The sequence below is a fragment of the Protopterus annectens genome, chromosome 9.part0, assembly GCF_019279795.1.
Source record: "Protopterus annectens isolate FY-2018-M chromosome 9.part0, PAN1.0, whole genome shotgun sequence".
Classification (NCBI taxonomy): Eukaryota; Metazoa; Chordata; order Ceratodontiformes; family Protopteridae; genus Protopterus; species Protopterus annectens.
Genome location: NC_056743.1, coordinates 1,307,403,028 through 1,307,428,269, shown reverse-complemented (window position 1 = coordinate 1,307,428,269; position 25,242 = coordinate 1,307,403,028).

The following is a 25,242-nucleotide window of genomic DNA, read 5'->3' as shown; positions in this document are numbered from 1 at the left end:
TTTTAACATTTATAAGCGGTTTATTTAAAATGTTTTTTGTCTGATGAAGTTCTGTTAACATAGAACAAAAGCACTTGTCTGTCTTATTAAATATTTTAAAAATATTTTGTGGACTGTGGCCTTTTGGACATTTGTGTTTGGTATTTACTTTACTACTTTTGTTAAGTTTCAGGCAGCTAATTTTGGAAAATATTGCCAGCCCAGCCCAGTTTATGCTAAGCTGTAAATTAAGGTTGCTATTTATTACTTGTCTCAATGGCTCGTCATTTATAATGTAGGCACTTAGATGGAGTTAGCTCAGTGTAATGACATTATTAATTTATCCTGTACCATTTAGTAGTCCTTAATACCACCAAACCAAAAAAACATTAAAAAAGTTTTTTTTATTAGATGAACACTGGCTTTTTGCTGATGCCTTTCTATTTGTCATTCTGCATGCACATACCTGTTTGCTAGTACAAATGAATTGGTGGTGGTGGGGGCCCCAACTAAAGAAGTTGGTATGTTGAAATGTAGACTCAATTCATGGTCATGCACCTTTCCTATTGTAATATATTATTTACAATGTGTGGTACTTCCACATATACAGAATAATAATGTTATCAGAATTGCAAATTTACTTAACTAGTGGAGTGTGGCTAGGAACAAGGTGTAGCTACCTGGCAACAAGTAAAATTAAACTGTCTCAAAGCCATAGCAAGGGGGATACTAATACTACTAGTACAATAATAATTAAACATTTGACTGTATTTTTAACTTACACCTTGCCGATTGCTGTCCACACATACATCAAATGTAATTACTGAGATATCTAAGAGAATTTGAAATCTTTGCATTGCTATGCAATTATCCATAACCGTAGGCTCCTGACTGTGCTGGCATATAAAACTGAATCATGTGCTGCCTACTTGTAGTTATCTGCCTGCTTCCCAGCTTCATGTGGGTCATTCATAGTCACCCTTCACAATGGCCATGCTATGGTTCACCAGGTCACCCCCAATATTTATTATTTTATCAAAATGAGGAGGAGGAAAAGCTTGTTAAGTTCTTTGTACTCCCATCATGTGAGAGGAAGTGTCCCCCAAAAGTGTCAGGCCATCCTACCTAGCCTACCAGCAAAGGTCCAGTGCTTTTCACTGCTGAAAAAGCTCACAGCAAAATGCAAGCTGTTCTTTGTTTTGCTGCCTTTATGCACTTCAGTACTAAAGGTCCATATACATGCATAATCAACAAACCCAAATATGTCTTACTTAGTTATTACCAGGCATGGTCTTCCAAGTTGCAGATGCCACTGTTTTGGAGGTTACCAGAGGGCAGTATGTAACAGAATTTAATGGGGTAGCAACAGGATAATATTATATCCATTTAAATTAAGGAAATAACTATATACATGGAAAAAAGAAATCCTCCAGCAACTATTACAAAAGAGACAACAAAATGAAGCAAACATGATTATTTCCCTTTACCTAATGGATTTATCTTATACAATGTCATAAAAGTTTCTGCATTAATGATTTGTTAAAAAGCTATACCTTTAAATTGATAAACATTGTCAGCAAAGTTTAGGATATCAAAGTCTTGCAACTTTTCTGTCAGAAATATTTGCTTTAAATTATCAAAGTTTCATAACAAAAGGCATAACTATTTTAATAATCTTTTACTAATAAGCTATCCCAGTCATATCAATTAATTTCAAAACTATATTACAGTCTAGATTATATTAAAACAGCATGCAAATTTATATTTTATGCATATTGTGATCTTTTAATAATTTAATTGGAGTATTACTTCATAACAGTGACACAGACCCGTAACTTTCCTTATTGCAGTACTATATAATACATTGACAATATGTGTGAGATAATGTTTTCTCATAGTGGGACCAGGTTGTGATCAGCTGATAAAACCTGGCAGCTGTATGGACCAGGTTGCGATTAGCTGATATAGTCTGAAAGCTGTAAGGGACCAGCTGTTATGCTAATAAATGTGCACAGTTTGTCAGACACAGGCATGCAGAATTTTTGTGCTCTGTTGTTGCCAGCTGGTGTGGAAAAGACCAAACTGCTTGAAATAGCAGTGGTAGCTTACTTTTTTAATTGGTTTTCATGCAAAAGAAGAAAAGTATGTTGCTTCTAAAGAAAGCTGCAGCGCACTTCTATGATGTGTAGCTGTTATCTATCACTGTGAGTGCATATGAGTGTGTGTGTGTGTGTGTGTGTGTGTGTGTGTGTGTGTGTGTGTGTGTGTGTGTGTGTGTGTGTGCCCATTAGAATCAGATGTTATTAGTTGAAGTATGACTGCTCCATTGGCTAGCAATGAGTTGTTCCTTAGTATAAAAAATTAGAGAGGAGCACTTCTTAACATCAAAGGCTTATGTTCCTTGATGATATTATGTGTTCCATAATTTTGACAGCATTACTGCTCCATTAATTTTAGTCTGATTTATGACTGGTAGGGAAGTGAAAAATAGCATGCATGGCTGGGACAACTTAGAGCAGTAAATACAGAGGACTGTAGCAACTTTTGTCAAGTCCAAGAGGTTTAAACATGTTTCTGACAAAAGCAGCACATTCTGTAATTAAGATAACAATGCTTAAGATACCTGACAGCATTCCAAAACTGATGGATACAATTTAAATAATTAATTTCATGTTGTTTTCCTAAAACAAGAACAGGCGAGCAGCATCACACCTCCCAGCTCTCTGGTATTTGTCCCAAAATGTCATTTTGTAATTTAAAATAACAGGGTGTCACAAGAAGCCCACTTAAAATATAATTCATTTGTCCCTGTCCAACCATCACATCATCAGGCTATGGCATCACTGTTGCTGACTACATGATGTAATCAGTAGTCCCATGACCATGCTGTAATCATTAATAACATGGCCATGACTGTATGCAAGAGGACCAACTCTGAGTCTCCAAGTCATACTCTGACTTGTTGTGATGCGTGAGCATCTGTTTATTGATTTTAACAAATAAGCATGGCAATGCTGTAGAAACCTGGGTAGCATTTATAACATGCATACATCAGGCATGTATTTTCACCGTCCTGCAAGTTCTTATCAAGAACATGGTTTGTTGAATGATTTAGGTAGTCAGTGGACTTTGCGTTGGGAGATGAAGAATTGTGATACTAATCTTGTGTTAGTTATTTCATAGACTGGTACACCACAAGAACAATACCCTTGTGGTAAAAGGTTATGCAGGTAAGGTATGGTATGGTATGGTATGGTGTGGTGTGGTATGGTATGGTATGGTAAGGTATGGCATGGTAAAGTATGGTATGGTAAGGTATGATAATGTAAGGTAAGGTAATTCATACTTTTCCTTATTATTTAATTGGGGATATGCTGGAGTCAGTGTAAAACTGAAATGAAGTCTGTGCCTGTTGGGTTGTCCTACATAACAAATGAATAAAAAATAATTTAAACTGTAATAATGTCAGTTAGCATTTCCTGAAAAGGGAACTGCTGTTTATTATTGGTACTATAGTTAAAATATGAAAGACCCAGCTTGCCCAGCAGCTGTAATGCATTCATTTTTTCATGTTGTTAGATTACTCCTTTCATGCCGACGTATCACTGATGTTCTTGCTCTTTTTCAGCATGCTGGATGATGATCAGTGCTTCGTCCCACCCTCTGAGTAAGATTTAGATTAGAAGAGTCCTTTACTATGGTTCACATCAAAGGATACCACATAACAGTACAAATTAAAGGGCAGTCTGTGACCTTTTATGAAAGTTGATATATTTTGGTGGTGACTTATGCTGCTGCAATGAACCTTCAGTAATCCTGCTTGCTCTTAACAAGTTAAACATTATCAGCAGAGCTATAGTAGTAACAGCCTGTAGGACAAAAATATTGCTTGTGAGTGAGATAATGGTGACAGTTTTTAATTAATTGTATTAGATAAATAAGCAAAATATGTTTAGAGATGCCATTTAACATTATTAATGTGGCACATATACATAGATACAGCATTTTTCAAGCCTGGAGACAAATGTATAGTTCAAATTACTTTTGCATGCTTTCTACACTCAGGTCTTATGCTCAGTTAATTTAATTGTGGGGTTTCTCTCACACTACTTCACTGAAGATCATCCAAACCTTGATTTAAATGAAAAGAAAATTCCTTACTGATCACAAGGAACCAGTCAAACACAGCAATGAAGGAAGCTTATTTAGAAAAAAAAAATAGCTGGTATCCACACCTCTCAACTGTCCAGATTATCACAGAATTTCCATATTTTTGCCTCATAATTTCGATCTGCTCCTCGTAAAATTTGTGGGGTTTTTTTGGCAAATCACTGGGATGACCTGAGAAATTAAATCACTAAATAATGGCATACATTTGAGTTTTAGACTTCATATTCTTTAGAAAATACATGTTCAACTAAGTTTATAACAGAAATATTTAAAATCTGTCCCTGTTTTGGGGCCTTTCCCCCTCCCTCGAATTATGTCAGGTTTTGTCCAGATTTTTTTGGGCTAAGAGGTTGAGAGATCCACTGGCATTTTTACTGAGTGTGCCTACTATTTTTTAGTAATTGTGTTTTTCTCCTCTGGAATTGTATTCATATAATTTGTAGAAACTGTTAACAGGATAAACTTTGTTTGTTTGTTTATTCTTTCATTTATTTGTTTATTTGCATATTTGATCTGATCTGAGACCCTTTTCAACCACAACCTGGGTCAAAAAACAGAAACACTGATAACAAGCAGGTTACACAAGCAAAAATGTACATAGCAACCCGGGAATACAAAACCTGAATTCAAATACAGAAAAATCGTAAGCATTCCACATATGAAAAGATCAACTGCATGATAAAGCAGAAAAAGTAGTTCTGAATTCTGCACAGGAAATTATGATAACTGGGTCTTATTGCGAAATTATACAAAAGCAAGTTCATTTGAACTCTTCCTGTAGCTGTTGCTTTAATGTTGTCACAAATATTTTTAGTGTTTGCATGAAAGTAGTGTGTTAGGGAGACTTTTACTGTAAAAAGGGGTCAAGTTAGTGAAAAATCTTTCACAGGCAGCTAAAGAGTATTGAGCCTATTGAGTTTGGGGCCTATTGAGTCTGGGGCCTATTGAGTTTGGGGCTGTCTGTATTTCTTACTGGATTACTAGAGTCATGTTATCTGGAGGTAGACAGTATCCTTCAATGAGCAGTTTGAAAGTTAGAGTAGTTAAAAGTAGCTGACCTTAGCAGTAACTGGTAGCCCCCTAGCTTTCTGAAGTGCTAAACAGTGATGCCCCCACTTGTTAGCAAGATGTATAAATCTCAACATTTTGTATTTCGTAGTTTGTAATAAGCTTACTCTGTGGGCTAACAGTGAGGCTACAAAAGATAAGTATATTCCAACTCAGGAAGTACCATGCTAATGGCTATTAGACAACATCCTTCAGCAGTAAGGTTTAATAAATCCCTGGTCATCATTCAGAGGAGGACTTAGCTGTTTTGGGACCTGGGGCATTCCTCAATCTGGCACCGCCCTCTAAAAAGCTCTTCCCACTTGAACAGCAACCTCATTTCTTTCTTTAGACAGTTGCTACTGTTTAGGCCACACACAGAGTACTTCAGCTGAAAAACAGAAAAGCTCTAGCTACAGTCTGTGTCATGCATGGAGCACAAAGTTCTTCAGTTCTGACTAGAAATGCAATACTGACATTAATTATAGATCAGGATTGGACAATTGAATAGCCCTAGCACGTTGCATGCAGGGCACCTGCCCTGTTCACACCCCCCCCCCCCCGCTATGCTACTGCTGCTTTTAGTTATTATAGTGCTTTTGAGGTTATGAATTCTGTGAGTTTTGAAAGAAAATGGCATTATCTAGTCGAATCCCTAAGAATCTGTTATGTAGTTGAATTCCTTTATGGCCTGTAGCAATAGTCTGCTGAATATGGGTTAGTCTTCTGATAGTAGTAACAAATCATAACTGAGAATGTTTTGTATTGGTTATATCATGACCTTCAATCAGTTCAAGATTAAATTTATATCTTGTTGTAAAGAAGTAGAAAGTTGCTACGTAGTTTCTATTTTTTCCTTAATAAGACAATGTCATCTGTGTATTAACTGAGATTTAACTGTGGTAGATGCCAAAGATGAAGACCAAATTTAAGTTCTTAAGGTATTGCCTATTTAATGTGTCCATTTCTGAAAGGTAGTTGTGACCTACCATTGTAAATGATTGATTGGCACAGTAACTTTTAAGTATTGGAGAAACTGTCTGTTTCTTTAGTGTGCAAGACTTACTTGGAATGGATATAGCTCTCTATGATTTCTCTGTGTGATTCCCCTTTTCAAGAAACATCAACTATACTGTACCTCTTTGAACAGAGATTTTTTTTAGTTCTGACTTAAACTTGATGTAGGTTTAAAGACATTTTATTGCATGGGGAAATGATTCCCATATTTTATGAGCTAGTACTGGGAACCCGTGCTCTGTGTATCATAGTTTCATAGTTTATTTGGTTGAATTAGAAGATTAGGAGCAGCAGGAGGAATGTGTCACAGGTTGTATGAGTGGTCCTCTTTGTTAGTCATCCAGCAAAGAAGAGGAAGAGGTCTAAACAGAAAGGTATGTAGGCCTAGACATGCAGTTAGTAGGGTTTATCAGAGCTGGAATAGAAGCAAATTTGCCTTTGTGAGAAACTGTATTTTTTATTTATTAATTTTTTTGCGAAAAAGAGTAGTGAACCTACACATATTATTTGTGATGGTTTGCAGTATGGGTAGTTATTTTTTTTTATTTTTTTTTTTTAGAAGCAGCAGCAATGATCATTAGTCCACAGTTTAATTGTGTGAATAGTTTTCCTTTGCTTATGAATGTTCAACCTGCTAGTGAGAAAAAGTAGGATATTTCTTTTTCCAGAAAAACAGTTTGTTTACTTTTTTGTAATTTGCATATGATTCTGTAGGTTGAGATTGGGGTCTAGTCATATGCCACGGTACCTGTTGGGTTGCATTTATAAATGTGGGTTATTCATTGCTGATGACAATGTGACAGTATACTTTAGACAAAATTTTCAGGATTTCAAACAGTATAGTTTTGGGGGTGGGGTTGGTGTTTAGTATCAATACCTACATAGAATTCCTCTATATATCTTAAACTGTTTACCTTGTCTAAGCATCTTCAATAATACTTTATTATATCTTCCCTGTAGAGTTCCAACATGTTTGACAAGTGCTTCTTGACACAATTGTATGTATGTTGCTCTCTGAACTCCCGTCACAAAAGGAAATATTGCCAGCCCAACTATCTTGAATTTTGTAAATAACTATATGTCATTTGTGAATATTAATATGGTTTATACAGAAGTGTGACAGAAGGAGATACTGCTAGCCCAGCCATCTGAAATTTCGTGCAAAACTTCAGAAGAATGGTTTAGCTTAGGTTACTTTATAGCTAAGCCATAAACAAAAGATGCTGTCCCACAGTTTCACTACAGTAATAGACACAATGTCTAGAACTAGAAGTTTTTTGTATTATCTTGAAAGAGAGATAATTACTAGGCTTGAGATGTATATGTGTTTTATTGTTTTAGGACTTCTAGGATCTGCAAACATCTCAGTAAAAGCCTTTGTTTATGTATTTTCACAGGTAGATGCTAAATGCTAGCTCAATGGTTATTTTTGAGCCTGGGAACTGAAGTAAGATGAGAAGAAGTAATGCCATGCTGCAAGTATCCCAGCATCAATATTTGAGATATTAATTTAAGAACTCACTGAGAGAAAGACTGCACATTTTGTAATCTGTCTTTGACTTGATATCATCTGCTGGGAAAAACACACTCACCATATCTTGCCTTGCTATGAGTAAGTAAGTCTAAGGTACAGTAATTTCTTTTAGATATAGTTAAGAATATAGTAAAGATTAGTTTAGATGTTTTCTGTATTTATTTGAGACTGTCCTGCAATGTTGTTTTAAATATTTCCTTTGCTTTTGAACTCTGAAGTCATTGTGATGATTTACTGAGTATTTTCTTGTTCTTTTATTATTTATTATTAAATATATTTAAACCTATCTTTGTGGCTGATGTTTGCAAGAAATATTTAAGCACTTAGATTACGTGCATATCTATTTGGTGACACTGTGCAGGCCACTCCTAATAGCCTTGCTTTTGGTCAAACTACCATCTGGATTAAAAGTAACATTACACAGTAGGGTTGGCACGATTTGCTAAGGCCCTTAAAGTAGATGATAGGTAGTGGCTGGTGGCAGTGAAAACTACCTTATAGTCTGGGCAGAAGGAGGCATAGCTAATAATCCTGTGCCAGCCTTTCCCAGGTATGTGTGTGTGTGTGTGTGTGTGTGTGTGTGTGTGTGTGTGTGTGTGTGTGTGTGTGTGTGTGTGTGTGTGTGTGTGTGTGTGTGTGTGTGTGTGTCAGCTACTTGGGCAGGGACACGAAGCACTGGTTAGACAGAAAGTGTGCTGGAGGTCTTGGTTTGGCCACTCAGTTGAGATCTCAGATCTATAGCTGTGCCATTGGGGAGTCTTATTGGGGATCTTTCGGAAGAGGAAGAAACCAACCCCAGATTGACTGTGGTCTCTATGTGCTCTTCAGGGAAATTGCACTTTACTGCATGTGTACTTGTCATCCTCCCAGTGTGTACTCTCCCTACTGTTGCCAGTGGTGATGATTGAGGCTCCTTGATTACTGGACCAGTACTGGGGCATCACATATTAATTGGTGGGTAGTGGTGAGATATCCACATCACATATTTATATATTTATTTGCTTTTGTTGACCAGGAAAGTCCACTGGGCTGAAATGAGCCCATTTTCAGTGGAGGCCTGGGGAGAAAATCTTCACAAACGCAAGATGATAGGCATTTGTTAAAAAGGTATTTGCAAGGAGGGAAAAAACAATAAAACTCACATGGAACGTTATATAATTATGTGGCTCAGAACTTATGAGAAGTTATTTGACTTATGGCAAAGTAAAACAGTCAACTAGAATTAAGCAGACAAAACTGACTAACTATGCAATTATTCTTATGCAAACATTTGACACAAACTAGACAGACTAATTATGCAAATTAAATTTGTACAGTCATTCTTTTATCAATGTGGAGATAATTGAGCTGGAAGGTACTATTCATGGGTGGACTTAAAGTGGGAGAATAAAGATGAGTGTAAGTTGGGGGAATAAAGTTAAGTATAGATATAGATGGAGTCAAGCAGGTAATCAGAGGATTGGGAGACTGTGCATGAACAAAGTAATCGAGTGGAAAGATATTTGTGTAGAGACTTTTTGAATAAGGTGGCAGTACCAATAGTCCATAGAGCAGATGAAAATGCACTCCAGAGTTTAGCTACAGTAAATGAATACAGATGCTGACCAGAGGGGAGTTTTGGTCTGTTTACTCGGACAAGAGATTGATTTTCAGATCTGAGATGCCTATTAAGTTGATAAGAGTCAAAAGGTTCATAGGTTCATAGATGTTTACTAGGCTAACAACCACAAGGGCCGTTTTAAGCCTAGCTATGCATCCCAAATCTCTGACAACTTCTGATACCTGAGATAAGTGGAAGCAGGGACTTGAGAGATGAAACATTTACAAGCAGGGGGCCTGGGAAATAAACCATTTACAGGTTGCCTGTGTCCATTAGAGACTTGGGTCCCCCCTACCATTTTCATACCTATCCAAATATGTAGATATTCATGCAAACATCTTGAGAACAATCACAGTTTGGCATCATTAAAATACCAGAGGTACCTACAACCTCCCAAAAAGCTTCTCCTAAACATAAAAAAATCATTGCACTTTAATCCACTTCAGAGCTATGACTGTTTATTAAAAAAAAACTTCCACTGCTGTCCTCTTCTCGGCTTTTAAGACAGCTCTCAAGATCATTTCAGTCACCAGCTTTAAGACTGCTAAGAACTCATAAATGTTCTGTTCTCTTCCACTGCAAATCATAAAATGGGCTTAATAACTTTCTATCACACTTCCTTAAAAATCATAAAAAAATAAAAGTTATACTTTATATCACCAAAGACTATTGCTGGCTATTCATAGAGCGAATTATGTAGGTGTCCATCAGGTGAGATTCTTCTGGCAAAATATTGGAAAAAGATCTTCCCAAAGTATGCTGCAGTCAGTCTACTGTAAATTTGTTTGTGTTTTCAATAGCCTGTCATTTCATTAAGTGACACAAGAGACTATTTAAAAAGGATACAACCAAACCACTGACTAGGATCCTATACACCAATGCTAAATCGCTACAAAAGAGGTTAAGGATATATGCTGTAAACAAAATAATTTTTACTGTATCTTTATAACCCATATGATGTCTGGATTCTAACACATACGCGCGCACACACACACACACACACACACACACACACACACACACACACACACACACACACACACACACACACACTTGGGCAGCATCATAGTTAGTGCTACTGATTTCAAATTACATTTGTTCATAGGATACATTCAAACAAATTCATCACAAACACGTATTAACAAGAATGTACTGCAAAAGTTTTATTTTTTACAATTAAGTCAATTTTCTACAATCAAAAGTTTAATGGTGGTAGTATTAACTCACAATTATGCCCAGTGGTTATTTCACAGGTTCATAGGTAGGTACTAGGCTATTGGCTCTAGGGCCTATATAAGCCTAGCCAAAAAGGCACCCTGGCTTTCTCCACCCAAGAAAACAATTTTCCTGTGCCCCTGTTGAGCAGAGCCACAGAAGTGATCCCGGGGTGAATTTCCTATCTCCCATCCAATCATCAAGATTTTTATTGAAGAGTGCTAATGATGAGCTTTGTTTGATATAGATAGGTAGTTTACGCCAGAGTATGGGAAGTCTCTGGGACAGGAATCTATCCCTCCAGCATGTTCTGTTTATTGTTGTGACAAGGTTTAGGTCCCTAGAGCATCTAGTTAAGAGGGATTGGGATTTCTATAAGTGGAGCATCTCCAACAGCTCTGGGTTTGACATAGCTTTGTTTGCTAGGCAGAGATTGGCTCTGAGTAGGCGATATGTGACGAAGTAAAGCTGGAGTTTTTGAGACTGTCTGCATAGGGCATCTGTTTGAGGCCAGTAATCCTCTTTGTGAGGTATTTCTGTGGCCTTTCCAGTTGTTGTAGATGTCTTGTGAGATACATACCAAAAGGGGTGCTGTATTCTATAATGGGTCTAATGAGTGATGAGCAGAGGGGAACAATGACCTCTTTTTTCCTGGATGAGAAACCTTTTGTGATGAGGTGTGCCATGTAGAAGGATTTCCTGACCACTGTGGCGATGTGAATATCAAAGGAGAGACTACTGTCCACCTGTGTCCCAAGGTCTCATCACACTTTTGGTGTTAAGTAGGCTACCGCCTATGTGGTAGTTCATGGGTACAGAGTTTTTACCAAAAGGGATGACAATGCACTTTTTGGCATTGAGCCTGAGGCCATGGCCTTGACACCAGGCATCTGTCTCAGTGATGCCTTTTTGTAGGATGTCCACATCGTTAGGAGTTTCGATTATGGCTCCTAGTTTGCAGTCATCTGTGAACTTCATTAGCCAAAGACCTTCTGTGGTTAGCCTGTACTTCAGAGAAGTAGATACCAAATAGGAGAGGATCCAGGACTGAACCCTGTGGTACTCTACTTGTCACTGGTCTGAAGTCAGATTTGGAGTCTGCTACTTTTACAGTGTGGATTCTGTCAGTGAGCCAGCTGGCAGGTCATCTTGTGACACTATAATTCCAGAATGGGGGATGGTGTCAAAAGTCTTGGTGAGCTCTAGATAGGCTGTGTAAACCACCGTACCTTCATCTACAGCTTTGGTGACCACTTCAAAGAAGTCTATCAGGTTTAGGAGACATGATCTGCCTTTTACAAACCCAAACTGGGTGGGGTCCAGAGTTTGGAGATTACTAATGTCATTCTTTATAAGTTGCATGGTGATACATTCCCTAGCCTTGCAGATCAGGCTCGTCAGGCTAATGGAGCGGTAGTTCCCGGGATCCGTGGTGGCTCCCCCTTTGTGGAGTGGGATGACCATCACTGTGCACCATTCAGTTGGCACAAAACATGGGGTAAGGCTATTATTGAACATGATACTTAGGTGGGGTGCCAGTTTGTTCTGTAGTTCGTGTAGAACACAGCCTGGGATGTTGTCAGGTCTCATGGATGCTGTGTTTTTGGCTTTGGAGAGTGTGGTTTTTACCTGTGCAGTTGTGATAACAGGAACTTTGCATTCTTCCTGTATAGAGATGGGCCCTTTAGGGTGTGGAGGGGGGGGTGAAGTTAGCACTGAATCCAACTGCCAGGATGTTGGCAATATCAGTTGGTTCTGTATATTTAGTGCCATTGTGCTGTAACTCAGAGCAGATCTGAGTGTTGCCATTGACATTCTTGACATAGCTATAGAATGCTTTGTGGTTGTCTTTAGAATTAGTGGCAATTTTGTTTTCATAACTAGCTTTGGAGGATTTTATGAGGGATCTCAGCTTCTTACTGAGGCTGACCAGGGAGTTCCTCCAGTCATGGGATTTTACTCTTTTTTTGCAACAGTTTCTTTCTTCTGTTGTAGAGTTTGTTTATGACAGGGAACCACCAGATTGGCTTCCTTTTTTTGGAGGATAGCATCTTGGTTCTGTTAGGAATTGCATGATCCATGCACTTGTGTAAGTGCTTATAAAGTGCATTTGTGTAGGATTCAGCAGTTGTACCTCTATTGTCCATCTGTATGGGTATCATGAAGTTTGCCTTTTCTGTCTTAGGAACCGTGAAGTTGGCTTTGGAGAAATTTTTTACAGTGGTTTCCCTAATAGGGGGTGGGGATGGGTTGTGGATGTCTAGGTTGATTAGCTTGGGGTCAGATCTGACCAACGAAGAATTGACCTCTGGTGTGGAACACTGGTTGTCCATGCTGGTAATGACCAGGTCTAAGATATTGCTGCCCCTGGTGGGGGTGTGGATAAGTTGATCCAAGGTGTTGGAATTTATGAATTCCAGAAAACATTGAGCAAAAGAGTTGGTACATGAGTAGTTTTCCCAGTTAATGGTGATGTAGTTAAAATCACCCATTATTAGGGTGTTAGGTTGTACCCTAATATTTTCCAGTGTATCAAGAAATGAGGAGGGGGAATCCTGGGGGAATCTGTAGCAAGTTACAATTTGGATTGAGGTCTTGCCCAGAGATAGTTGCATTTGGATAATCTCGGATATATTATGCTGAGCAACTAGCCTGGAGGTGTGGATATCCTTAATGAATACGGACACGCCTCCACCTTTAGTGTTTTGGTCCAGGTTAGGTGGCCAAAAGGTGTGGTATGAATTATAGCTTGTTAATGCAGGAGTGCTCACTGGAGCCTTGAACCAGGTCTCTGTCACTGCACAGATGTCGATGCTCTCCATTTTAAGGAGTGCCTCAAGTGACTGCATTTTGAGGTTTAGACTTCTAGCATTGAGTAGCATTACCCTCAGATTTTGCTTGCTTGTGCCTCTTATGGTGGTGACAGAAGGAATTAAACTTCAGGCTAAGACAATAGCCACAGCTGATAAAAATAATTTGAGGCAGTTAGCAGAAGTAAAAGGTGATTTCAAATATATCACAACCTGTGTCATCTAATCTCAAGATGTGGGCAAATCCTATCTATAGGATCCATAACAATGCAGCCTTAGAAAAAGTTTATCAAGGATTTTCTTTTAAATTCAGCAATCCTAATAAGAGCAGCAAGAACTTCCTTTCACATTATAGAGAAAAGCTTCTCATAAAGGCACATCAGAATGGTGGCTACAACGTTAGTGGTAGGGAAGCAAGGGCTGGGCATTCAAGAGGTTTACGGATAAGGTTGTGTGCTTTAGATAGCTGAATGTACGTGAGATGTTGTGGGAGGTTTGTAGATAACAGCAGTGATGGGATATTTTGTGTTAGTTACAAACTTAGCAATTTTGTTACAGCAGGTGTCCATCTTAGATTTTATGCAGGACTGTATGTTTGTGAGAATGGGAGAGCCATAAAGGAGAGAAGGTAGAAGAAATGATATGGCAAGAGTTTTTCTGGTGGAACAGTGTTTATGTCAATAAAGGGATCCAAGTTTTTGATGAGTTTTTTAAATATTGTTGTGGATGTGCTGGTCAAATGTTAAGTTATCTTCTATGGTAACCAAGTAGCTTAGTAAAGTGGATTACCTCTATGGCAGTTTTGTTAAAAGAGTAAATGATAAATTTAGATTTATTGAGTGGTGTTCTTTTTGGGTGTGAAGTGCAGGAGCTTGGATTTATTAAGGTTAACGGCAAGGTGATTGTTGGTCATCCAGATTTCCATTGTGGAGAAAGCGTTTTGGCTTTTAGTCAGAAGTTTAGATTCTGCGGTGGCATTTTAGACCAGAGATGTTTGCAAAGAAGTCTAGATTATGTAATAGGTGATTTACTGAATTTTCAATATCATTAGAAGTTATTAGTAGGTCATCAGCAAACAGTTGCATTTTGCGGGATAGTTTGTCTGACACTTTATATTCAATCACAACAAAACTCAGGTACTTCTAGTGAATAAAAATGCTACTATGAAACTTAGATCAAAAAGAGTGGGAGGGCACGCATATTAAATATCTAGGTATCATTATTGAATCTAATTATAAAAAATCATTCACATCTAATTAACAATAACTTATAAACTCATTTACTAGTTTAAATGGCAGTTGGAACAGATTCTTCTTCACATTTGAAGACAGACTAACTTTAATCAAAATGAAACTATTATCTAAAATCTTATTCATTGGCCAAGTGCTAATAATTCCCCCACCTGTCAAAATTAAACTGAAAATTAATAACTTATTACTCAACTTCCTTTGGTATCCCAAAAAAAAAACAAGATTTTTTCTTCTCTGGCACACCACAAGCTGGGATGCAGGAGGTGTAGGGTTTCCAAATACTGATTTTTTATTTAAACTCTGCTTTTATTAACATGGTGTTGCTTTGAAGTAATACTTCTTATACATCATATTGGAAATCAGTACATGAAACCATACTTCTTAATAGTAATAGGACATTGCTTGAACCACATACTCAAATGCATACAAACATCTTTATATGGATTTTAAAAATATACATTCAAAGTGAAAGGTCAAAACTTGTTCTCACAGCTCTTATAAACCAAATATTTATGTTTAAAAAGCTTATGTTTTCTAATCAATTAATTAAGAATGTATTAATAATTATATTTCCCATTGCTTACACAAATGAATGTTTAATATCTTTTGGTGCTCAGAAAATGTTAGAATTTAAGAAGGCAACCTATTATATTGGAATCAAATTCTCTCTAATAAAATAAGTTCTGCAGACTATTTGATCAGCAGATATAGTTTGCAAAATTGCAAGTGGCTGGACATCCAAACTTGTAAGGATTCTATACATACTAAGCTCGTACCCTCATTAAAGGCATACAATGAGTAACTTAAAAATCTTGGATTTTATCTCAACAATTATTAATAGCTCAGCTAATCATATCCTTTATTTATAGAATTCTCAGAAATTATTTTAGCAAAGGAGATGTTTCTTTTCAAAATATTCAAGTGAAGCTAATAGACAAGTATTCTCAGAAAAAGATAAAAAACTTTGTTTACATTCGGTGAAGGAATCCACATCTTCCATGTTCTGGCATGTATACACATGGAAATGTTTACATAGATGTTTTTTCACCCCAAATGCACTAGCAATAATGTACAAGAAAGATGAAATGAAATGCTGGAGATGTGGACACCCTGATGCTGACTGGATACATATGGTTGTTAATTGCAAAATAATTTCCCCATTTTGGTTAGACTTTAAATATCTTTGTAAAGCTGTATGGAATGACAACTGTATAATTTCTGACTCCCTTATCCTTTTCAATGTTCCTGAAGTCATTCCTAAAAAACAAGCATTTTTACTATGGTCTATCCTCTCTATAGCAAGGAAAATTGTTACTAGAAATTCAAAATCCCAATCTACTCCTGTCTTTAAAGTGGAGTTTATTCATCTTGTGAAATATATTTGTAAGAATGAGATTGCTACTATAAAAGCAAGGACTAATAACATGACTCATCAATTAATTGCTTGGACAAAATTGTCTAAACTGTTAGAGAAATATTAAGTGTTCTCCTATGTATATTGCTGTTTTAGTTGTTATGGACATTATATATAGTTTGCTTTTTCTTGTTACTATACTGTTAAGTTATCGTGTTACAAAATGAATAAAAACATTTTGGAAAGAAAGATTCTGAAGTGGCAGAGCAGATGATGTTTAGTCATCTGCATACTGAATGACAGAACCAAGATTGAGAGCAGAGTGAACATTATTAATGAAAATGATGAAAAGAAGAGGCCCTAATATAGACCCTTGGGAAACTCAAGCGGAAGTAGTGAGGAAAAGGTGACAGGGAGTGTAGCCATGTGGTAGATTGCTGTCTGTTAGTAAAAAAGTTGGTTAACCAGTCAAGGACAGGAGTGGATATGTCTGGTATGAGAGATTTGACAGAAGAAGAGAATGGGAGATAGTGTCACATGCCTTTGAGAGATCAAGGAAAAGTGCAGAGACATGTTTATCTTCATTACGATCATGGTTAACAGTGTTCAAGAAGGATAGGAGTGCAGTTGTAGTGCTGTGTCCAGGCCAAAAGCCATGGTGAGTAGCAGAAAGGAGTTGGTTTTGGAGTAGATAATTCAAGAGTTGAGTTTGAATTCATTTTTCCATTATTTTAGAGATGGGGATAGTATGGTTATGGGGTGGAATTTAGAGATGTCGGTATTGTTGCCACCTTTGTGTAGGGGGAGGATATAGGCTTTCTTCCAAATGGAGGGTACATAGGATTCTTGGATAGATATGTTAATGAGAATACTAATGAGAAAGCTGATAGATCAGGCTGACATTTGTAGATATTCAGGGGGGAAGTTATCTGGGGCAGTACTACCAGGTTTGAGCTTTAGCAGAAGTTTCGTTATGGTAGTGGTAGGAATAGGAGAGAAAGAGAAAGGCTGGGGGAGGAGTTTGTTAAGGAGTTGTGAGTTGGTATTGGGTTGTCATTGTGGCTAGTTTGAGGAAAAGTGGCAGCAAGTTTGGATATAGTCTCAATGAAGTAGGAGTTGAAAAGTTTGAAAAATTTCTGTAGGAGATTTGTCGGGGTTTGGGCAATGGTTGCTCTTGGTGCCAGGGCTTAGTACAGTGGAGACAGAATTCCAAAATTTGGGGGGTATTTTGTTTACAGTTGTTTTGGAGACACAGGTAGTATTGTTTTTTTATCTTTGATAACTAGATTTTTTACTTGATTGTGGAGCTGTTTGTATAGCTGGAGGTCCAAGTGTTTTTTTTTTATTTTTCTGCCATTTTTTCCATGATCTATCTCTAGTATTCATAATTGTTTTTGTATCTCTAGTTAACCAGATAGCATGATTTGTTTTTATTCACTTGTTGCGGGGAGGGGCCATTCTATTGAGTATGCTTAGAAATGTTGAATTATAAAATTCAACACCTTTGTCAAGGGGTAGAGACTTTAGAATTCTCCAATTAATTTTATCTAATATTTCAGTGAAGGTTGTTGGTTTGAGGTTTGCTAGATTTCTGGTAGGTTTGTATTGGTTCTGGGTTAATGCTGTAGAGATGTTGCATGGTATGTAGGCAGGATGATGGTCGCTGATATTGCAGGGCAGAGTTCCTGCTGAGGAAATTTTGTTGGGGTCTGACACTAAAATCCAGTCTAGGAATGAACCATTGTTGTTGTTTTTACTGGGCCAGGTAACACTAGTAATAAGTTGAGTGCAATTATAGACATTAAATAGTTAGAGAGGGATTTGCGTCATCAAGCCAGTCAATGTTTACATCACCTAGAATTATTGTTTCATTGTGGATGTTGTTTGAATTCCAGGGTAATATTTCTTCCAATATGGGAATATTATTATCTGGAGGTATGTATATGGCTACCAAGCAAAGGTTTTTGAATTTATTAATTTTAGATGTGTTATGATAAATTCCGCTGAATAGAACTGGGGAATAGGGCTAGAGTAAGGAATGATGGTAAAAGTATTAGGATAGAGAAGTGCAACTCCTCCCCCTTTATTGTGGGGGTCTGTCTGATCTCCAGCAGGAGGAACCTGGGGGGAGGAATTCAGAGTCATTTATGTATGGTTTTAGCCATGTCTCGGTTATAGCAATTATATCAGGTTTAGAATGAGATATCCAAGCATGGAATTCTGGGATCGTGTTTCTGATACTTTGTAGGTTAATGGTACAGTTATTCAGGGATTTGTAAGGTTCTGAGGATGTGATCAGGTGGCGTAGGTCCAGGGTTGGGGTGCATGTCCCCACATTGAGGTAAAGTGGTAGTACTATCTGGGTGTTGTATGTGTGAGATAGCCTATGCTTGGAGCTACACTGTCTTGTGAGGAGTGTTATACTTAGTGTATTGTGTTTCTGTAAAAGGATTATAGGTTTGATGAGTAGCAATGTATTAGTGGCATAGAGGCTAGGGGGATATTTCAGAGTAATATTTGGGATTAGATGATTGGATAGACTTGATAGCTGTGGCTATAAATGGTTATTGTGTTAGGTGAAGTGGTGCAAGATCTAGAAAGAAGAGAAAAGCTAGGGTAAGTGGAAAGACTAATTATGTAATGGTTACTAGTGACATTATCATTGCATTCAATAAGTAGTACAAGAAAGGACTAATGAGAGGAGGAAGCTTGCTATTGAAGAAAGTAAGACAAGTTAGTTAAGAATGTTTGTAGCTGAGTTAATTAGGGAGTATATTAAGTGGCTATATTATAGTAGGTGAGTGTAGGTTTTCTGATTGGGGCTTGCTTTGATTGGTGGGTTGATTATGGATGGAGTTAAGGTTATCTAAAAATGTAATTGATATGGCGGTGGGTGAGAATGGGGATAGGGTGGGGGAGTGGAGTGAGCCCAAGTGGAGTGAGGGGGAATGGAGCGGGATGGCCCAGTCCCCTTGTGCAGCACTATGAGAAGAAGAGCAATCAGTAAGTTGAGCTATATTTGAGAACAGAGCTCACGATAACAAGGAAGGAAAGGATAGAGGCAATGTTTCTATAGGTAATTGCAGGAGAGAGGCAGAAGGGCAAATAGAATATGTAATAGGAGCAGAGAGATGAAAACTATTAAATGGCTAAGATGTCCTATATATAAGGGTAATATAGCTAGAGGTAGAAGAAATAGTATTCTTAGGGATGCTATACTGACTATTAATGGTGGCATCTAGTGGGAGGGAATAAGAGGTGTTAGATTGAAGAAGCAGGGACAAGTAGGTGGTGTAAAGTAAAGGGTGCTTGGGAGACAGGAGGGGTGATGTATGAAGGGAATCGGGAGTAAGAGACTAAGATACAGAGTCACAAATATGCTAGACCAGAACTAATTCACATACATTCAGTGTTAGAGGACAAGGCTCCAGGCTAGAAGGTCCTGGCTTCCAGTGATAGACTAAAAGGATTCTCGGGCACCAGGCTTGGCTTGGGATTCATAGCTTCAACAAGGCAAATGGTGAGCACAGGTATAGTAGTACCTCCAAATAGGAGTAGAAAGAGTAAAAGTAAGTGAACAACAGTACTGAAAAAAACAGTACTCGCTGGACAGTTGAACAGACAAAAAGGGGAATAGTTAGGCTAACAGTATGGTGTATAGAAGACTTAGTGTGAACAATGGCTTAAGTGGGACCCTGGAAATATTCAGAATGGGTAGTAAGACAGACTACTGATAGCTTACAATAGAAACAAGTTGTTGATTTAACTAGTTCACAATTCACAATGTCTGAAAGCATTTATTAAGACATAGCAGTAGGAGCTCAGATACTACACCAAAAAAACACAGTATTTCCATGTGAGCTTATAATGCTTTAAAATAATAATGTCTAGATTTTGAAACTACGGTATAGAAAAATATGGTAAAAAGGCACCAATTACATGTAGGTATAAAGTGGCTTTTCAAAGTTAACTAAATTGCTATGATATGTGCTAATTATAAAGGTATACAGCAATTTGAAACTAGAATATAAGAAGCGTTAAATATGGATTTTGGGCATACCTTGTGGGTTAATATCACCATCTAGTGGGCATGTTTGGTATTAGACATGCTTCTGATTGTTTGTTTGTGTCTTTCGGCTTTTCCCGGTTAGGGGTCGCCACAGCGGAACTCCGGTCCGCTAATGATTGGTAGTTGATTTTTACGTGCCGAGTTACCAGCCCTGATGCACAACCTTCAATTAAGGTATGCCCATTCACGCATGTCTCCATGCAGAAGACGCTCTTGCTGAGAATCAAACCGGACAGCGTCTTACTGTGAGGCGACAATGCTACCACAGCACCACCACCGCAGATTAGACATGCTTCTGATCTGGAGGAAAATATTGTAAAAGGGTTAAGGGATTTAAACAGATATATTCCAAGTTGTGTTTTGCGATCTCTATGTTCATTGGAGAATGTTATCAAAGGTAATTAACTTTTATTCCTTTCAGTGAGGCTGGTGTAGTAAAAAATAGGAAGCTCAAGTACAGCTTCTACACTATTTATAAACTTAGAAGTAGAAGCTTATTGGTGCAGAATCATTGTTCCAAACATACTGCCCCTGAAAACCAGGAAATGGTTATTGGTTTGTAGTGGTGGGATATCCACATATTAGGATTCAGTGCTGTTGATACTGAATTCCTGTAGCCTGTAAACAGTAGTCACTGAAGGTGTTTGTACTCTCAGTCAGCCACACGGTGAACATTCAGAATTTCATATCACAACTGTTTTACTTTTTTTGTTAGCTTAGTTAGTCAGGGAGAGCAGCCAAGGATGTCAGCAGAGGAGTATGGCAAGCTGACAAGGAGCCAGCTGGCTGAGATCTGCCAGTCTAAAGGACATTTGCATGACAATCTGACTAAAGCAGGCATGATTGCAGCTTTAGTCATAGCTGCATCACAGAATAGCAACCAGGAGGACAATCAGACTGGCCGTGGAGATGTACAACTCTCAGAAAATGGACAGTGCAACCTTTCCACAGAGGACTTAAAAATCCATCTGGAGTTAAAGAGACTTGAACTGGAGGCCAAGTATTTGGAAATAGAAGCAGCAGAGATGCTGAGACATCTGGAGGCTGAGAAAAATGAGAAACTGTGACATCTGGAAGCTGAGGAGAATAAGAGGCAGAGGCAACATGAGAAGGAGATGCTGACTCTTCACCAGAGTCATGGAGGTAACGGGGAAGGGAGTAATCAAATCCCAGTAGCAACAAAGGTCAGTAAATTTCTTCCACAAATTACAGAGGATGATAATTTTGATAGTTTTATTCATATGTTTGAAAGAGTATGTAAACCGTATAATGTTGACCAAGGGCTCTGGGTATGATTCCTGACCTCCTTACTCCATGGCAAAGCTGTAACTGCTGTTTCTAAATTGCCTGATACTGATTGCTTAAATTATAGTACAGTTAAAAATTGTCTGTTAGTGTGTTTTAAGTTAACACCTGAAGCTTATAGGAAAAAGTTTTGTGAGCAGAGACGCAAGGCAGATGAAAATGTGTGAATATATTGCTGCGTTAAGCATTTATTTTCATAGATGGGTGAGTGGGTGTCAGGTCACCACTTTTGAAGGTCTGGCAGACCTTTAGGTGAAAGAACAAGCCCTTAGGACTTTGCCTGAGGACATGAAAATCTGGTTAGCAGATAAGCAGATGCAGATGAGTTTGGGAAGAAGGGAGACCTATACCTAGCAAGCAGGGCATCACTGCACAGGAAAGGGATACACAGTGCTGATCATGGGTCTAAAGGAACTCATGGTGGGCAGCCTAAACTGTCCCAGTAGAGACCACCAGTAGCAGGAGAACCCACTACATGTCCAGGACCAAGGGTTAAATGTTTTAAATGCAACCAGTGGGGCCATGTAGCATATAGATGTCCACAGAGGCAAGGTGTGGAGCATAAGGTGAGAGAGCCAGTAAGTGGAAATGACAGAATGCTAGCAGTAAGTTCTCTGCAGACAACAAGGGTACCAAACTACCACAAGTGGTTATATCCTATCTTACTGGATGGGAAAGAGGTCACTGCTAAGAGAGATACAGCCTCTGACCTAACCATTGTAAGGCCTGCAGTGGTTAAAGATGAGCACGACTTGCTTGGGCAGTCTACTCCAGTCAGAGCTTTAGGTGGGACCCCATTCCAAATACCTTTGGCTAGGGTTCACCTTGACTGGAAGGGTGGAAAAGGAAGACAGCAAGTTGATGTGTTTGAGCATATCCCTACAGATGTCCGGATAGGGAATGATTTTGATAATGTGGTTCCTTGTGTGCATGCAGTGACACTCAGTTTGGGTGGAGTCAAGCACGTTGGTCACATAGCCTGGGGTAGACCAAGACAGACCACAGACTTGAATCCAGGACTGGTGTGGTGGTTATGTCAGGGAGGGAGCTACCCTGTAGCAGTGAGACTGAGGGTGAGCCACAGCTGCTTGTGGGTACTGATGTTCCCTTAGACAGAGTGGCTGCAAGGGCAGAGGTGAGTAATAGTACCCTGGCTGACAGTGAGGTACCGCTCTCAGAGGATGCCAGACTTCCTGTGGAAAGGGAGCTGGGAAGTGTTACAAAAAGAGAGGTGAGTCAGACTTAGCTCTCAGACTCTACAGTGCCAAGCCTGAGAAAGATAGCTAGTGAGGCACCTGATTATCAAGGGAAGGGGGAATTTGTATACTGGGACAAATGGTTACTGTACAAAGAGTGGACTCCTGTGAGATGGCTAGAAGGTGAGAGAATACAACAGCTTGTACTGCATGGAGCCTACAGTCAGGCACTTCTAGCCATAGTCCATGATATTCCCTTTGCAGGTCATATGGGCATAAAGCACACAAAGAAAAATATTATGCAGAACTTTTATTGGCCTGGAATTTTCAGAGATGTAACAGGGTACTGCAGGACCTATGAGCAGTACCAAAAGGTAGGCAAGGCAGGAGACAAGGTGATAGCTCCTTTGATGCCTTTGCCTGTGATTGAGGAGCCCTTTTAGAGGGTAGCTATGGATATTGTGGGGCCTCTGAGTACCCCATGTTCCACAGGGAAGAAGTATATGCTAGTGGTAGTAGATTATGCTACCAGATACCCTGGGGGTAGTGGTACAAAGAAAAAACTGCAAATCCACAAACCAAGCCAGGAAACAAATAGATTATCCACAAATACCACAAAAGAACAGCACACAGGAAAAAAGCTGTCCTCCGTGTTAACTTTGGAAAACCACCAGCTTTAATATTAAAATCCAGTATACAAAAACCCAAAGGATAAGTGCTTTCATTCCAATAAAATTAGAGAACTTCATTAGATAATTCCATAAAAATGAATTCCAGTTTAAGTACTTTAATTAAGAACGTAAAAAGTATGTTAAAACACAAAAATGTGCTACAACCAATCAAATCACACAAAAAGCACACACCCCCTTTTAGAAATGAATCTTGAATCCCAATACCCTAAATTATTACATTACAAGCTTAAAAGTTCATCATTTTTGTTTAAAACTACAAGAAATATTTAGAGAAAAAAAAATTAATAGCACTTATAAGGAAGACTGAAAAGTTACAGATTATTTAACACATAATTAAAAACACAGTAATTCTGTTTCTGTTCAGCAAATGCTTAAACATGTTCAGCCTATCAAATCTGGTAAAATGACACACACCTCTCTCAAAGAAAATAACCTGCAGTCCCCTCTCCTACCTGAAATGTTGTTACAAAAATGTAACTATATAAAGTGTGTGGAATGTTCACTGATGTTTTGCAACATTTAAACCAAATTTTCTGCCCTAAGCATATTAAACATTATCTATTTAGAGCTTTCAGTTTTAAAATACTGATGATAGAAATTGTTTCATTTAAGCCTGGGCAACATTGTGCATTTAAATGTAACTGCCAGGCTAATTCCATTTTTTCCAAAATAATTGGCCATGCCCCGCCCCCTTTATTTAATAATAATATCAAGGACAATGAATCTAAAATCATGTCCATTAAAATTAGAAACATGTTTTGCGAGGGCATTAAATTCACTATGATCCCTGATGTTTCTAACATGTTCACCTATGCGTTTTTTCAGTTTGCGCTCAGTTTTACCCACATAAAAACAGCTACATTGTGTACAAATAGCACAATAAACCACCCTTTCTGAGTTACAGCAGAATTTCCCCATAGTTTATATTGGAAGCCATTAATACCAACCTCATTTGTTGCCAGAATGTAGGTGCAATATTTACAGCGCCCACATTTATACATATAACCCCTTTGCTTTTGTAGAGTGAGTGTCTCAAAATAATTCTTCAAGTTACCTCCCCTCCTATATACACAAATGGGATTATTACCCACACTTTTTCTGACTTCCCTATCATTTCCTCATAAACCCCAGTTCTTAAGAAGAATCTTCTTAAAATGGCAGCTGTACATGGAGAAAGTGCTAACAAAAGTTGTATTATAATTGGGACTATCAAGCCCCCTTTATTGTACTGATCTTAGATCTAGAGCCATCTGCATGGCTGTAAACTGGAAATGAGCTTCCAAAGAGCACTCTAACCTATTTTTGTGCTGACTTAATGTTCCACCCAAGAGTGGTATAAAATACCCTTTTTTTCTTTTTGTAACTACTTCCCCCATGATTTCTTCAATTATATATTTGGGGTAACAACACTGTAAAAATATGTTTTTTTTATTTTATCACACTCAACTATGAAGCTATGCCAAACACTCACCATCCTGGCTGCCCTCACAAATTGGCCTTTAAGTACAGCTCTTTTTTGTGTAAATGGATGGTTACTGTCAAAATGTAGGAGGCTATTAGAGTGTGTCTCTTTTTGGAAGATTCCTGCTATAAATCTGTTATGTAAAATATCCTTAATGATTAATACATCCAAGTAGGGAATTGTTCTGTCATTAACATGATGAGTAAATCATAGGAAGGTGGTTGTTTGATTAATATATTCTAAAAAATTGTCACCTCCTCCCCTCTAGGTCCTTCCCAAAGGATAAAAATATAATTCAAAAAATGTAAATAGACATGGCAAAACTGAAAAAAGAGGAATTAAAAAGATGGCGTTTTTCCCATTCAAGCATTACGATGTTGGCATAGAGGCCACCACACGTGGACTCCATAGCTACACCTTCAGCTTGAAGATAATATTCATTATCAAAGAGTATAAACTTATTTTTCAGTACATTGTCAAGTAGTTGTTTAAATACATTGATGTCAGCTTGTAAAAGACCTTTACCTCTGAGGTAGTCACAA